This window comes from Harpia harpyja, chromosome 16 (assembly GCF_026419915.1).
Source record: "Harpia harpyja isolate bHarHar1 chromosome 16, bHarHar1 primary haplotype, whole genome shotgun sequence".
In the NCBI taxonomy this organism is placed as follows: Eukaryota; Metazoa; Chordata; class Aves; order Accipitriformes; family Accipitridae; genus Harpia; species Harpia harpyja.
The window spans coordinates 21,937,835-21,955,224 of record NC_068955.1 but is presented as its reverse complement, the minus strand read 5'-3'; the positions used below and the strand labels follow the sequence as shown (position 1 = coordinate 21,955,224).

General features: G+C 37.8%; 1 long non-coding RNA gene across 2 annotated transcripts in view; it reads right to left on the bottom strand.

The window, feature by feature from the left end:
- Positions 1–14,675, bottom strand: part of LOC128153137 (uncharacterized) — a 49,443-nt gene extending 34,768 nt beyond the window's left edge. For both annotated transcript variants that reach the window (XR_008238847.1, XR_008238848.1), the window contains exons 1-2: positions 12,503–14,675; positions 9,012–9,161 (exon numbers count right to left, since the gene is read on the bottom strand). This is a non-coding gene — a long non-coding RNA (uncharacterized LOC128153137). The remainder of the gene's footprint in view (positions 1–9,011; positions 9,162–12,502) is intronic.
- Positions 14,676–17,390: the final 2,715 nt, after the last annotated feature.

The following is a 17,390-nucleotide window of genomic DNA, read 5'->3' as shown; positions in this document are numbered from 1 at the left end:
GATATTGCTAAAACACTGAACTCTCTTCTGCTCACAAACTGTCTATGGTCAACAGCAAACTTGTGAAATAAAACTTCAGTATGGTATTAGAAATAGGTCCTATGTTGATTACTCATGTAATTCATCAGCAAACAGAAAGAAGGCTATACTGATATCATGAAGATAGCTAAGCATATATTTAAGGCTTTAAATCTAACATTTCTAATCTGTCTGCCTTTTTAAAAATACAGTCATATAAGCTCAGAGCCAAATACCACTCATCTGAGATCTTACAAGCAGTCCCTTTTCTCCCCTTAGCTTTGGTTTCAATGTGGTCCCACTTTTCACATAATGTCATGTCCATGCCACTCAGGAGCCCTTTAATGAGATGGTTGGTTTTATTTGTCAGAAAATACTGGATTGTGCTGCTTTTTAAGAATTTTTTTTTTTTTTTTCAATTTACTAAAGGTAAAAGTCAGTGAATAACCCATGTGTGGTCATATAGAAAGATACCTATCTGCAGGAGTGGGGAGAAAAGCACCTGGTTGGTACAACCAAGGCTGGTTCTAGGGGCGGACAAAGCAGGTTCTGGCCTGGTGCTATGGAGTGATGGGAGCAACACACCACTAAGGGCCCAGGGCCCAAGCCCCCTCCACCACAGCCCTAGCTGAATCTCTCCCCGCTCTTGCCTTTGCTGCCAGGGAAGGAAAAGCTACGAGTGAAACAGGAGCTCATCAAGGAGGTGGGATTGAAAGAAAAGACTTCTTCCACCAGTAAAAGTTACCCTCCCATTCCATCCCTCAGCACTAGCATGAATATGTCAGGCCCTATCTTTCCCCTTGTCCCTCTGCTTCCCTCAGGATAGCCAGGAAAAAAAGTATTTTAAAAGTCTTGGGCTACCTTAGAGCAATCCCCCTTGAACTATGGAGTTCAAATCCCCATTGCACCATATTCTGGCTATACCCTCTCACTCATATGTTGAAAATATCAGCCTGATGTAGTATAAAAAATATTTAGCATCTTGAAAATATTCACAACATATGAAAAATATTTTTGTCTGCCTTCATTTACCAGTGGTCCTGCATTATCTCATCTCACTTATTTCATTGCTTGTTTAATTTAGCACAGCAAAACGCATCTTACAGGTTGGAACACACTAGTCATTTCAAACAAACATTCAATTACGTAAGCTAAGGATTGGATTCTCACAAGTAAGTCTTCTATTTAAGATTAAGCATTTGCACGTTTGTTTATTCAAAATTCATGTTCAATTTCAAATGCCTAAATTTGTGGAGGAAAACTTTTTTTCCAACTATGATAAGGAATACCTTCTTCACTGACAAGAAAGTAGATAGAAAAAGCTTAATATTTTTGCCACTATTTCTCTGACCTGTGTCTCAAATTCAGAGTAACTGTCAAAAAATTATTTCACCACATGCAAAATCCCACTTAAGTTGCAGTAACCATCTTACTTTACTGTACTGCTTATCTGCTTACCTGCTGTTAAAAGAAAGGTTTTTCTAACCTAATCCTCTCATCTTTGAATCACGACAGAATATGAAGCCTCAAACCAGTCAGTTGAAAACCTGGAATAATTTATAATTGGAAATGCTTGTCTGCATACATCATTTTCTCCTTAGAGATCAAAGAAAGACAGGCAGAAAACTAGCTTTGTTTCTAACAAATTATGCCCAAACTAACAGAACTCAAATGATCTCTCTATGGAGCACATAGGTAGCTGTGTTGGTTCCCTTACAAACATTTCTGGAGTGAAGTAGACAGAAGATTTTGTAACAAGGAACCTAACATTTCCTAAAACATTGGTGCATGTTTTTGCAAAACCAAAAAATATGGAATAAAGGTATCAACAGAAACACTATTTGTTAAAACAAGATTATATTCAATCACTGTGTCATTTTCTAAGAACAGGTATGACAATAACAGACATTGAAAATGGCAGCAGAAATCAACTGGAGGTGTGATTAGGCAGTTATGAAAGATTTCCCCATAAATTTGGAATTTAAATAAAGGGTTTTCCTTTAAGGAAAAAGCTACCACAACAGTTATATAAGCAGGTTTATTAAAATTATGTTTAACATTTCCCAAATATCTATCATCCTAGATAAATGTTCTTGATCTGTTAAAATTCACAGAGGCTCCAGAGAAGACTGAGCTCCCAATTTGTTCTAAGCACACAGTGAAAGAAAATCCTTCTCTAAAGAGATCAATCTCTGTAGGAGAGAGGGCAGGATATGGGTCAGGATTCTCACCCCACCCCACTTACATATATTAAGAAAAACAGATGTACTGTGAAATCAAGTGATTTACAAAACATGACAGCTGTGGTGTCTTGAGACATTGATTCCAGTGCCTAGAGTTTGGGTAAGAAGCCCCTGCTATTCCTGTGCCTGAGCCCTCATTCCTCCCATTGCATTTCAGTTCCCTCCTCTTAGCTGCAGTGATGCAGCTGCTTCTGAAGCCAAACTGTAAATCAGATGATTGAAATGATCCAGACTAAATATAACTTGGTTTGTGTTTGGAACATGTCTGAAAGGTCTTTATAGGTTTGATGGTACTGGAAGGGGAAGAAAAAGCTTTTACTGGAAATGTTACCTATCTAAATTTTAACTGGACAATTCATAACCAGAATATTTCTGCATTTCACAGTTGTATTACAGTTCCCCTCCAGCCCTAAGCCTTTCTATAAAACAGAGGGAGGATAACTAATTCAACTGATCATCACTTCTCTATTCTGCACAGCCTAATCTGGTCTGACACAGCTACAACGGATGTCCTTAGACAAGTGTCAATCTACTCAATCCCATTTTTAGTATTCTTTCTGATAGCAATATCATTTTCATACCTCTGACTATAAGGGCTACAGTAATGTCACACATTTTAAGCATGAAACATGCTAGAGAGATATCTATATTTTAGGCCAAAAATCAGTTCTGCAGATCTCTTGGGGCAGAACTGATATTACCCAGATGTTTTGGGTGTTGATCAGCAAGAGCAGCAGATCCCAATGGAATTCTAAAAATGCAAAATGGGAACACAGAAAAACCCAAATCTACAGTATCAGCCGTTATGTCACTGGGAATTTTTATATTCTTCATCCAAAATGCATAAACTCAGAAAAATTATTCAACTGCTAACTTACAGCAAACTTGTTTAACTAAAATTCCAATCTTATAAGCCTCCCTTTCTAACCTAGGGATGATTTCATAGCCTCTTGCTTCACTGGGTTTAAGATTCCCTTGGTTGTAAAGATTTCTCTAAGCTGCTTCCCTTCATGAGCAGTAGATTGCAGTGGAATAATTTCTCTGCAGTATTTTCTTAGTGAAAAGGTCTGCAAATTGCTTTTTCACCCTTCACCCTCCCTTTCAAGATACAAATTCAAAATAAACAAGCCAGACTGTCACTGAATGTATGTACATCTTGTTCCTCAAGTGGCTTTATAATAAGGCAACATAAATAAAGTATTAGACTTGCATTAATAATAAAACCTTCATGACAAGCTCACAGAAGCTTTGGGGGGTTTCATAAAAATTCAAATAAAACCCCTCAAAAATTTAAAGAAAGAACACACTTTACTGAACTGGGAAACCTGAGAAGATTGAAAGTATTTCCTCCCTCTTAAACTAAAGGAAGTAGTTAGAACTCTTGTTCTATGGGAATCCCAAACAACAAAACATTGCACTACGATATTCTTAACATTGTAGTATTTTTACAAATCTGCTTGTGCTATGTATGCTCCATACTTAAAGTATTTCATCCTTCCACTATACCATAGGAAAGAGTGCAATTTCAGTGGACACCAGGACTCAAACCATTAAAATATTTCATACATTTAAAGAAATTTCTTAAATGACACCTTGAAATGAAGCCTACAGGTAGAATACATTCCCTCAAGAAAAAGTACCTATAACTGTCAGTTGCATTCTGCTGAACTTCCTGACTGCAGCCTAGAGAGTTGATAAAATCTGTTAACGAAATGCCTGTTTTCAAGCTAAACAGCTATGACAACAAAATGCTTGGAGATATTTTCAATATACATGACATCTTTCTTCACAAATAGATCTATTCATACTCAAAAGCAAAAAAACATCTAGTACTGGATGACTTTGCATCAGATATTTTATTTTAAAGAAAATGTAAAATGCAAATTAAATTTCTATGTTATGCATAAGATTTTCTTAATGTAAAAGACATCCCAATTTTATATAGCTCTGAGCATCATCCTAGAAAAAGTGCATTGAAAATTGGCACTCTGTCCTACTGTCCACTAACCTAGCTCTCACTGTGATTTTGGCCAAGTCATTCTCTTTTTTTCTCTCTCGAAGAGTGACTGAACCTTCCTACTTGCACAAATGAGATAATAATAAACAAATGTTTACACACAGTCACACAGAGAACTGGTGTGACTTAGTGTAGCATTTGGAAAGCCATTTGTAGTTTTAGACCACCAGTGAATGCTAAGTCCCATCTTTTGTATGTAATATAGTGACCTACAGTACTCGAGAAGAGAAATATGTGAGGCCACAGCTGTGAGCACCCACTGTTTCAAAAATATTGTATGCCATAAATAACTGGCACTTTGCATCTTTATGACCTACTTTATTTCACTTGATATTCAGAATGGTTCTTTGTCTCAAAAAGAGCATGTGTATGTAACTTGTAGTTTCCTGAAATATCTTCCAATTGCAACAGCCTGTAAGTGGTCTGAATTTGACAACTTTTACAACACGACAACTTACTAAATTGGAATACACTAGTCATTTCAAACAAACATTCAATTACATAAACTAAGTATTGGATTCTTACAAGTTTTCTATTTAAGACTGAGCATTTGAATGTTTATTAATCTTAGATTGGAACTTGGAGCTCTGACTGAACACCAAGCTGTCAATCCTTTGATACACAATAAAAAGCTCTTTAGTCTCTTCACTATTTGAACTGCAACAGCAAAACTGAAGATTTTGCTGGGATTATTCCTTCACCTCTTCTTTGAGATTAAAGTTATTTCAAAACTTACTTATAATTTTTTTTCAAAAATCCGTATTCCTCTAGAAAGCTAACATACATTCCATTAAGAGAATGTTGATTTTGTTTGAATGTTGATTTCACTTGAAATCTCTCTCCCAGTAAAGACTGGTCCCTCTCTTGTCAGAGAAATTCTATACTGGTAACACTTTATGGGGTTTTTTTCATTGTTAATCAGGGAAATTATTGCAACTATATCAGCTGTCTTATAAAAAAGAAATATCTATGGCTTGTGGGGATACATATCCTTTTTGGCATATCCCAACCTATTCCAGACCCAAAGTACTACAAAGTCATCCCATCCAAGCCCTCTAAAGGACACTGAGGTCTATGCATCCCTTTTTGCAAGCCAGGAAAGCAGGTACTAGAGAGGTACTCAGTGCTAGAGACTACTTTTGTCAATAAACATTCAGCATTTGTCATACTTCCAGTTGTTCAGATTGAACTCTGCTCCCAGACCAACATAAACAGGAGTCAAACCCCAATTTAACAGCATTGACAAATTGCAGACCATTAGAAGCTGACTGCTGGCTGCATTTACACTGGGAAATTCAAGTATGCTTGACACACTATCTTGTTGGTACAGAATTAGCCCTAGTTTGTGATACTAAGAGTTTTAATCTGTGGGGAGAGTCTCAGCCCATGAAAAGATGACTGTGTTCTGGATGAGTTTAAAAAGATTATCAGGAACACATTTCTTCTAGCTAGATAACCTCTGAAATAAGTAGAGAATTCCAAGATGAAAAGATTATACAGTTCTCATTTCATGGAATATCAAAGTAAGGGAGAAATTAACATCCTGCTACTTACTTGCCTGTCACCAAATTCTATTTTGACATATTTCCTGGTTATGAAAATCTTGTAAATAATCCAGATAGTAATCCAAACTCCTGCAACTGCTTTCAAAAGTTTAAGGACTCTGTACCATACTACAAGGAGTTTCTCAAAAGGCTGCTGAGTTTTACATTTCAAGCCTTCTGGAATAGAAATGTATTCCTTTACAATATTTAGTATTTTTTTCATTTTGCCCCAAGGTTCTGAAGGGTGTAGCAAATATAGACGTGGAAAGGCCTTTCACACACTTTCCTTCACTTTGCTAGTGAACTGCCTCATTTAGCTTTCTCTTTTATTGACAAGTCCCAGTAGTCAACCCTATACCCTATTAATAAATTTGCTGCTGTTTCTGCAATATCATTAGATGCCAGTAATTTCCCAATTTATAGCAGTAGGTCCCCTAAAATACTGTGAACCTTACTGGTATCTAACTATTTACCTGAAGCCAAATTCTACTGTTAAACCCATGAAAACATTTTTCCAGTACTAATTTTCACTGTAGGTATTTGCTATGGCCAATAACCAAGCTGCTGATCTTCAGTTCCCCTCCTCACTATCAATTATTTTTACTCTCTAGGACATGAAAGGCTGTGATTTAGAGGCAAGGGGAGCATATTAAATATATGCAGAAAACCTGTTTTTAAAGCATGTACTCACACCAGTACTCTACATCCAAGCGTTATTTTAATCAGGTGAGAAAAACAGAAGAAGAAGGAGGTTTGTGTGACCAATTAGAACTAACCAACACTATTCAAATATTAAATAAGTAATAGTTAGTATGCACTGAAAAGTTTGCGAACCAGAGCTTATTCCTAGATATTGGTAATTATTATTGAAAGACTGCTAATTTCAAGAAAATACTGCATTCCTACACAAAGCGCAAAAAAGAAAAATGACATTAAATTAGTTAGCTATAGGATAAGGTATGAATTATTTATTAAGCTTTATTTATGTGCATAAATCTTCACAGTCAAGCACGCAAATCAGATCAGGTAATTCCACACAATCATATGAATACTAATTTCATATGCAATTACTTCATTGGTGTCTGTAGTTGAAGTATTTAGAAGTACAAATTTGATATATTCTTGTTTACATATTTTACATACAGCTAATACATTTTTAGAGTCTATGTAGATACTTAATATAGAGTTTTAATACCCAGTTTTTATACTTCAGATATTACGATAAGGCCATATGCTCTTAAGAAAAGTTTTCATCTAACTGTAGGAGAGTACTTGCAACTTCTATCTTTCTTTGGTTTGTAAGGCATAAATGGCAGTGTGTTACAAATTAGAGGGATTTTTGTTAATGTCAGATAACATGTTTCAATATTCATTTCAGAGAGGATGGATAGCAAATGCAGAATAGCCTTTTATTTAAGTCCTAACAATTGCTACCATTAAGACTTAAGTACAATCAAATTGCTGCTGCTATATTTGATAGATTGCTGACAAAGTTTTCTTCTGAAATGTTCTTTTAGCTTCCTGTGTGGGTAGAAACTTAAGAAAACTGTATTCAATATTCAGAATTTCTGCCCATCGTTATATTCACCAGTCTGTTCTTGTGTGCAGTTTCTATGACTACTGGAGCAGCACTAATTTCTTCAAATTGAAAGGAAATAGAATCTAATTTGTATATTAAACAAGAACATGCACAATTTTCTTTGAAAGCTATTCCAGCAGAAAGAGCATATGTATATACACACACACACACACGTATCTCCGTTTTAACGCAAAAACACAGGCATATATATTCAATTTCAAAAATTTAACCAAGCAGAGAAAAGCACAATCAATTTTAACTACATTTTTTTTAATGTAATATTAGGAAATTTTAGCCTGTATTGAAAGAATTCTACTTTTACCTTTTCCAAATGTTCACTACAAGCCATGTGATTTTTTTTTTTTTAGTGGGACAAAATAATACAGTAAAAAGAACAGCATAAATACTGTTTCTTTCTCAAAGACTTTCCTATGCACCCTATATGCTTTCAGCTTACAAGGTTTAGGATCATTTTTTTTCGTGTATCACTTACACCTGTTATTTAATTTGAATTCCCTAATCTAACACAAGCAAGCACTAATATATGTGCAGATATTGTGAGATTATGACTCATTGTATTGGTTTCAATGGTACTAGTCATACATTCGTGTAATGTCTTTTCTAGTAACTCCAGTTACTAGATAAATATATTGTGGTCTTAGCCACAAGAAGTCTAATGACACCAGAAAAGCACAATGCCAGAATAAGCAAAATTCATCATACCCACTGAAGGTATTTCTAATTGAAAAAACTACTTATTTTTTATGCTGTTCCTATATTTTTATTTGGCTTTCATCTATCAGCTTTTAAAAATAGATTTAATTTTACTGCATTTTAAGCATGCACCTACTGGTTTTGTATTCAAAAGAATCCCTCAGACAAAGAAAATTTTAGGTACAAAAAATTATCCCTTTGATAAGCCTCATTGCTGTGCAACTGGGCAGCCACACAGCCCCTACCAGACGGGCAGCCAGCACACAAGACAACTTGCAGTACAGGACAGCCTGCACAGCTGCTAGTTAGGGAACTCTGAGTTCTGGATAATGACAGAACCTCCCAGCCAACCAGCTTGACATCCTTGTTTCATGCCAGCTGGCTCACCTGTCCAGTTTCCCTTCAAATACTGATGAATTGACATAAAATACGTGTCTGTTAAATCAACATTTTTCAAGGCACTGCTGTTCTGCCAGGAAAATCATAACTGGGTTTAAAATTAAGTACTGGAAAATAAATTAGGATTTCATTTTCCGATTTAAATCAAAACATTAGTGAATCCATCCTTTTTCCTCTAGTAATTCTCTCATCCCAGTTTTCCTTTGTGTCAAATTACTTCTTTTCTTTGAAAAGCCCTTCAGAGGGAGCAGGAAATACAAAAAACGTATTCTAGGGCACAGTGGAGGAATGTTCTCTAGTTTTCATTTCTTTCAGTGAACACCCTACATTAAACATCATTCTACAATCCTGAGTCTGACCGTGTACTTCCACATATATCTTAAGACACACAAAAAGCTTTCCTGGCTAACAGTGAAAGTCATTTTCTCCTTTGTCAACCCCTAAACTACCAATTTCACGCGTCAGTTGGGCAGCTATGTGAAGATAGCCTTTCTTACCTTTTGGTTGTCCTGACGAAGAGAAATGAGAAGGCCAGTCATCTCAAGAAAATACAGTCATACCGTATTTGGAATCACTGCTTGACAGAATGGAACACTTCAGGTTCAATCAGTTGTTCTGACATTGCTTATAACACAGGTCTGGGCAAACTGAAGGCAAATAAAACATTATATTTTTAAGAACAGATAACAATCATCACATTAGCTGGGAAACAAAGAAAGGGAAAAATCACATGTTTTACAAGCACTTATAGATAGGCTTAAGTTAGATCACTAGCCTTCTCTTACCCTGCAAAATTTAGTTAATATGCTAACAGATACTTCATATAATTCCTAGCTGAAGGCTGTGATATACATCCAGTCCTATGCCTTCCACCTACATTAATGGAAAACAGTTCAGACCAAACAGCCTAAATTTTATCTGTTTTTGGTAGAATTAAAATAAAATTTCTCTGCCTTCCAGTCTTCTCCCTCTCCCATCTCCCCATCATTTAGTATCCAGAAACCTGAGCAGGCTTTATGATTGCAGTCCATCTTTTTCTGTCATGTGCCACCTTCCACTTTGGGGATGGCAAGATAACATTGGTCTGAACTATTTTTTTCCTCTGTCTGCTCTGATGGACAGAAAAGTTGGTGAGTGCATGGGAGAAACCAGTTTTCTCTTCACTTTATTATGTCCATCCATCAGTCTTATTCCAACTAAGATGGAAAAGCAGTATTTGGTAAGAACTGTCCATATATAGTCTTGCCACTTCTGTAAGTGCTTAGAGATGAAACTCTCTATAATTGACATTTGTAACCACAGTGTGGTTCACTACAACCTCTATAGACTCTGAAGTACTTTTTTCTGACAAAAACAGAAATAAAGCTTAAGCAATGAAATTTCCCTTTTTTACAGCTTAAGTAGCAATATATTGTTATGCTGCTATCAAGAATAATCAGAATATATAATATCTGCACATGATGACTAAGTTCATATGGCCATTAAAACTTAAATAGTAATCTTTTTCCCCACATAATTCATACGAGTCAGAGTAAAATTCACACCTTTCAAAATATTTGCTTAAGCTTTTGAGCCTCAATCCAGCAAACACGTTTACAACATAGGAACTGTCCCATTTATTTTAATTATACATGTTAGACATCTTTTCTTGGATTGGAAACTTGGGCTTGTAACTTAATTTTGTCATCAACATCCCTTTCACTGGTTATCAAATAGCTCTTGAATCTGGCAATTCTTTAGAGAATAAATCAGATAAAGATAATCACTTGCTCTGGGAAAGAACAAGGCTGCTGGGTTTGCCTGTATCACACGTAATACATGAACCCAGTTAACATCATTCTGATATTATATTTCCAAGATACACACATTGTGCTAGCATAGGCTTATCTCTGGCTCAAGGCCTAAATGTAATTATGGCTCCAGGGTAGAAATGGAAGAGTTTTCCTTCAAGCATTGCAATTGTAATGCAGGCTGCCAACTGAAGAGGAAGGCAGGAATCTTGACAGATATGAAATGCAAGAACTTACCAGGCAATACTGGCATATCGTAAGCATGTCATCTGGTTTGTTTGTATAACAGCTCATGGAAGTTTTTACACAGCAAAATCCATCCCTCAGGAGTCAAAAAGAATAAAACTGACTCCTGACTAGAATTTGCTGTTTTACTTAGAAATCTAAATAATAAGCTGATGTGAAAAGCACATATGTCATTAATTACAGTTAAAATAACTATGTAATTTGTTTTTCAGAAGCATCTATTTAAGGTGATGTTATGCTTTACTCTCAAAAACCTTAAAATTCTCCCCATTTCATCAAAAAACTTAATATTGGAATTTCATAGGCAGGGAAACCTATGATTGTCCAGGAGAGGCAAAGAAACAAAATGAAATGCAAAGAAACAAAGAGTAAATGGAGTTGTAAAATTAATCAGTCAAATGGTTTATGTTAGGATACACAATTTTGCTCAATGGGGACTCAAAATGGTAGATGACTTTAGTTGACACAAATATCATTCCAAATATATTTCAAGAGCATTAGGTGTTTCCTGTGAATCTTTGTTTCCACATGGCAGACCTTCATCTAAATCACAGCATCGTGGGTGAGTACCCTGTGCTCCCTACACCTACTGCTGAACCATATGTATTATATGATTTTTCCTGCAGTGCAATGCGAGGTGAATACCAGAAACAACTGCATCCCAAGAACTTTACATCCTGCAAATATGCAGGATTCTTCCTTCTGCCACCCATTAACCCACCTCACCGACAGAGACACCGACAAGGGGATTTAATAGAGCTCTATGCCACAGTGCTGACTGTTGTAGATCTTATGAAAATTAGACTCTTTACCACATATGACTTTGTAAGTTAGCCATTATGCCACCACATAGCTTTTACACAGCTACAGATGAGTTCTGAGTCTCAGTGAAAGACAAGGAGATACAAGGTCATTGCCAATGTCACTTTAGAAGATGAGATTTAAACTGTTACTTCAATGCTTTAACATAACATCTGACAATCACAGGTTCATAATGTGTATACACCACTATGAATCTTAAAGTTAAGACAGAATTTTATTGTAGACAGTTGACTTAAGACAGCTTATCGTCAACATCTTGAAAGGGGTAGAGAACAAAACACAAAGCATCCTCAGAATTCCAGCTTTCTAATCTTAATAGGCTTTTCTTATGAAGAAAGTCTGTTTTAACATATTTACTTAAAAATGTCTTAACAAAGAAAAACTGGATGAAAACTGTATTATCTGGAGTGCCATCATCAAATCTGGCTCCAAACAAATCCATCCACTTCATCTAGTCCTACTGAAACATTTATTATTGCTCTGAACATGAGAAAAGGAATTCCTGATTAAGGGAACCCCCAGCATAAAGTATTACAGAGAGCAGAAAGATCCTGAAAAACCAAAATACGGATTATAAACCTGCATAGTAAGGTCATAAATTGATAGGGCCCACTCCTACATGACAGTGTATTTCATCAGTCGAGAGAGGTTGTCATCTACTGTATCTGAATAATCCAGTGTGCAAAACTAACTCATGAACGATGGTGGTGGGATTATGCTGTTTTGAATTATTGAGTGGGAGAATCCATTAATTTACCCAACTGCAGTGGAGAATAGTTATTGCTAGTCTATTTAGGAAAAAATCTAATTCAAAATCTAAAAGTCACAAGACTTTACAGGTACTACATCTGACTTAATTTCCTTAATCTCCCAAGTTCCGCATACTGAGTAAACCTAGGCACAAGAAGGTTTCTTACAATTAACTTTTGATATTTCAGCAGCTAGGCTACAATCTGTTACAACCTTTTTATGCCGTTTGGTTTTATGTTATGATTATGCTTGCCGCTTGTACTATTGTCTATATACTGAACTCCGTGTCCTTTATACGTTTTCAGAAACAAATGATTCAGTATTATTGACCTTCATGAGGTACAGAATAGAACGGTCACCAAATCACGCAGACTACTTACTGTTTGAGGCCAACAGGTTCACTCTTTGATGAATTATTCCAGCTCCAATGATGTATCAAAACCAATCCGTTTGCTATTTTTGTTTAAAAAGACACCATCCCTTGGCTATCACAGTTACAGAGTGACTGAAGAGCAGCATGTTTGACGTTTTGATGATAAAGATGAAAATTGCAGGCAGGAAAACAGAAAACAAAACGGAACTTCAGTTAAAATGCTAGGTTTCATTTCCATTTCACACTATGATTATATTACTGGTCCTGAATGTGTCTTTTCTGCTTTTTCCCTCGTTTCTTCTTTCTTTTATTTTCTGGGGCCTGATTGCCCCAAGAGCTATTTTTAACAAGACACTTGCTCTAGCTTCTCTTCCCAGGAGTCTGTTTTACAACATTAACAATAACAAGCAAAAAGCAGTGGAGTGTTGTAATCATAATACACACAGGGTGAGACAGAGACAAAGTCTGAATGATAAATCCTTGAACTGAAGGAATCCACAAGTGCCTGTCCAGGTTTCCTTCCTGTGATCATTATACACTAAATATATTAATGAAAATGAATGACCAGTAAATGTCTTTAAGTAACCAAGAAAATTTCAAACCTACCCAGAGACTGTCTTCATTAGGATATGATTAAGGCATCTGTAAGGTTTTGAAGGATTTCTTACTCTAAATCACAAAACATTTCATGAATCAACATCTTCTAGCCATAAGAATTAAGATAGGACCAAATTAAATTTCATTAGTCTTCTTTTGTCATGAATAAGCATATTTTAAAGTGCACTGTTCTTTCTAAATTAAGAATGAGCATGAGTTTTCTTCTTATTTTTGCCCAAAATCCTATGGTTCCTCTGTAATAAACACAGCAAGAACTAAGTAATTTGTATTTTCTGTGCTCCCAGAGAATTCCCCTAACATAGACGACATTTAATTAGCCATAATCAGCTAGGTTTAACATTGAAAGACATTTCTGTTTAGCTAATTTATATATCGATGAAGTATAGTAAAGTTAGCTGGTTAAACTGTGCAAAGGAATAAGAGATGCTGAATTTCTGTTATTTTAAATGCTTGTTGTTGCTCAGTGCTGAGCTACTACCCATCTTCTGCAGGCTTTTCTTAGCATACCTATAAACTCAACTTCTGCTGTGATGCAGTTTGGATCCTAGATGATGGCAGGGCAGTGATGTTTCAACTTTGTCAGATTGAATCAGGTGAGAAATAGTTTGATGTTCCAAAGGACCTCTAACATGTAAGATGGTAAATAGACCTGCAGTAAAAAACAAGGGAAGTGGTTTTCTTGTAATATTATATTCAAGAAATTCCAAATTGTCCCCTTAACAAGTTTAGCACTATCACTTTGTTCAAGAGAGATGAATAATTTTAGAATAACACCTCACGTCTGGCTCTATTATAGATGTCAGAATGGCAAACTGCCTCACCCAAAATGGAAACCAGGACCACTCTTAGTGACAAATTAACTGAGGACTTCCAGGGGTTATTTAAAACATATTAGCGTTCTCAATAAAAGTGGTACTTAAAAATAGAGTAGAACTTCATGGATCTAACAAAGATGTTCAGAACAATTCCTTTTTTTAACTCTTTCTCAGGAATTTCTGAAGTTTACTTGATTATATATTCTCTACTATTAATCATGACATGGACAAAGAATGAAAACGTTGCTCCCTTTTATTGCCCCAGGACTCATCACTGAATCACTGATCAGTGTCTTACTCCCAGATCTCCCAAAATTCCAGTTTCAGTTCAATTTTTAAAAAGGTTGACACTCTCAGTCAGGGGAAAAGAGATTCTAAATAATTCTACCATTTAAGCTTAAAGCATTTAGAGTTTGCCCTACTGCTGCTTTCCATGCTTTATTTTCAGCTGCTGACCGCTCATAATTAAAATACTCAGGCCTGTTGTGATTAAGTTAAATAGCTTCACTCTCAGACTACTGGCAGTTGCAAAGTATGCAGCAAGATTTTTTTTATTTCTAATTGAGCTTCTTAGTATGAGTCACAGCTGTAGAATCAGAAAAGGAAACACTTAAAAAGACTGCATTTGTCAGGCTCCCTCTCCCCAAAGCAGCTATGTATCTAGGGATGAAGCTATATACAGGAAAAGGACCTGGGGCTGCTGGTTGACAGCTGGCTGAATACGAGCCAGCAGTGTGCCCAGGTGGCCAAGAAGGCCAACGGCATCCTGGCCTGTATCAGAAATAGTGTGGCCAGCAGGAACAGGGAGGTGGTTGTTCCCCTGTATTCGGCACTGGTGAGGCCGCACCTCGAGTCCTGTGTTCAGTTTTGGGCCCCTCACTACAGGAAAGACATTGAGCTGCTAGAGCGTGTCCAGAGAAGGGCAACAAAGCTGGTGAGGGGCCTGGAGCACAAGTCTTATGAGGAGCGGCTGAGGGAGCTGGGGTTGTTTAGCCTGGAGAAAAGGAGGCTGAGGGGAGACCTTATTGCTCTCTGTAACTACCTGAAAGGAGGTTGTAGTGAGGTGAGAGTCAGTCTTTTTTCCCACATAACAAGTAAGAGGACAAGACAATCATAGAATTGTTTAGGTTGGAAAAGACCTTTAAGATCATCAAGTCCAACCATCAACCCAACACCACCATGCCCACTAAACCATGTCCTGAAGGGCCTTGTCTACGTGCTTTTTGAACACCTCCAGGGATGATGACGCCACCACTTCCCTGGGCAGCCTGTTCCAATGCCTGACAACCCTCCCAGTAAAAAAATTTTTCCTAATATCCAATCTAAACCTCCCCTGCAGCAACTTGAGGCCATTTCCTCTTGTCCTATCTCCAGACACCTGACAGAAGAGACCAGCACCCACCTCACTACAACCCCCTTTCAGGCAGTTGTAGAGAGTGATAAGGTCTCCCCTCAGCCTCCTTTTCTCCAGGCTAAACAGCCCCAGCTCCCTCAGCCGCTCCTCATAAGACTTGTGCTCAAGGTCCCTCACCAGCTTGGCTGCCCTTCTCTGGACATGTTCCAGCAACTCAATGTCTTTCCTGTAGTGAGGGGCCCAAAACTGAACACAGGACTCGAGGTGCGGCCTCACCAGTGCCCAGTACAGGGGAACAACCACCTCCCTCTTCCTGCTGGCCACACTATTTCTGATACAGGCCAGGATGCCGTTGGCCTTCTTGGCCACCTGGGCACACTGCTGGCTCATATTCAGCCAGCTGTCGACCAACACTCCCAGGTCCTTTTCTCTGCCGGGCAGCTTTCCAGCCACTCTTCCCCAAGCCTGTAGCGCCGCATGGGGTTGCCGTGACCGAAGTGCAGGACCCAGCACTTGGCCTTGTTAAACTTCATACGATTGGCCTCAGCCCATCGATCCAGCCTGTCCAGATCTCTCTGTAGAGCCTCCCTACCCTCAAGCAGATCGACCCTGCCTCCCAACTTGGTGTCATCTGCGAACTTACCGAGAGTGCGCTCGACCCCCTTGTCCAGATCATTGATAAAGATATTAAACAGAACAGGGCCCAACACCGAGCCCTGGGGAACACCACTTGTGACCGGCTGCCAACTGGATTTAACTCCATTTACCACAACTCTCTAGGCTCGTCCAGCCAGCCAGTTTTTTACCCAGCAAAGAGTACACTTGTCTAAGCCATGAGCTGCCAGCTTCTCAAGGAGTATGCCATGAAAGACAGTGTCAAAGGCCTTACTAAAGTCCAGGTAGACAACATCCACAGCCTTTCCCTCATCCACTAGGCAGGTCACCTGGTCATAGAAGGAGATCAGGTTGGTCAAGCAGGACCTGCCGTGTGAGCGCACTCAAGATGAACCACTCCGTAATCTTCCCCGGTACCAAGGTCAGGCTGACAGGCCTATAGTTCCCTGGATCCTCCCTCCGACCCTTCTTGTAAATGGGCATCATATTGGCAAGCAAGAGGAAATGGCCTCAAGTCGTACCAGGGGAGGTTTAGATTGGATATTAGGAAAATTTGTTCACTGAAAGGGTTATCAAGCATTGGAATAAGCTGCCTAGAGAAGTGGTTGAGTCACCATCCCTGGAGGTATTTAAAAGACGTGTAGATGTGGCACTTAGGGACATGGTTTAGTGGTAGACTTGGCTGTGTGAGGTTAACAGTTGGACTCAATCTTAGAAGCCTTTTCCAACCTAAATGGTTCTATGTTTCTATATCTGCCCATCTCCTAAATATTTCCTTGAATTCTCACTGGCAAGCTCAGTTGGAAAATGTCTACAGAGAACAAAATTGGGTTTTGTCACACAGAAATGTTCAAGTTGTTTATTTTAAGAACCTGCAGTTCAGTAGGTTGTGCTTTTAAAGTCCTTTGCTGATAGTCCATAGAAGTTTATAAGAGCATTCACATTATTTGTTTCACTTCTCACTAATCGCTATACTTTAGTTTTGTACAGAAGTACTTGACATAATGATGCTATTGTTCAGAGTAAGGATTTCCTTTCCAGAAAAAGTTGTATTTACTGAGGGAGAGGCACATTACCAAAACCTAGATAAAATAAAATATGAATTTCATTGCTGAGATCTACTTTTCTACAATCCAAAATATTATTATATCTGAAATTCTCAAATTATTTCAGGAATAGTGCCAACATCATAAAATACAGGAAACAATAATGAGAAGCCCTCTTGCCTCTGTGGTGGCACCTTAAATTATCGTTGATGAACGAGGCAGGCTTCCAAAATTTCCTTCTCGGAAATCCAAGCCAGTACTCAGATTGAATAAAATCAAGCTTTGCTCAGTGGCAAGCAGTTGCAGTCTGGGGAAAAGAACCTTCAGTTTCCCTTCCCTTTCCCAGGACACTTTTGCTTAATAGCACAAACCCACAGGACCCAGACTGTTAGCTCACAAAGCCATATGCTTTTTAATAATCTGTGGGAACCATATGAGTATTTAACT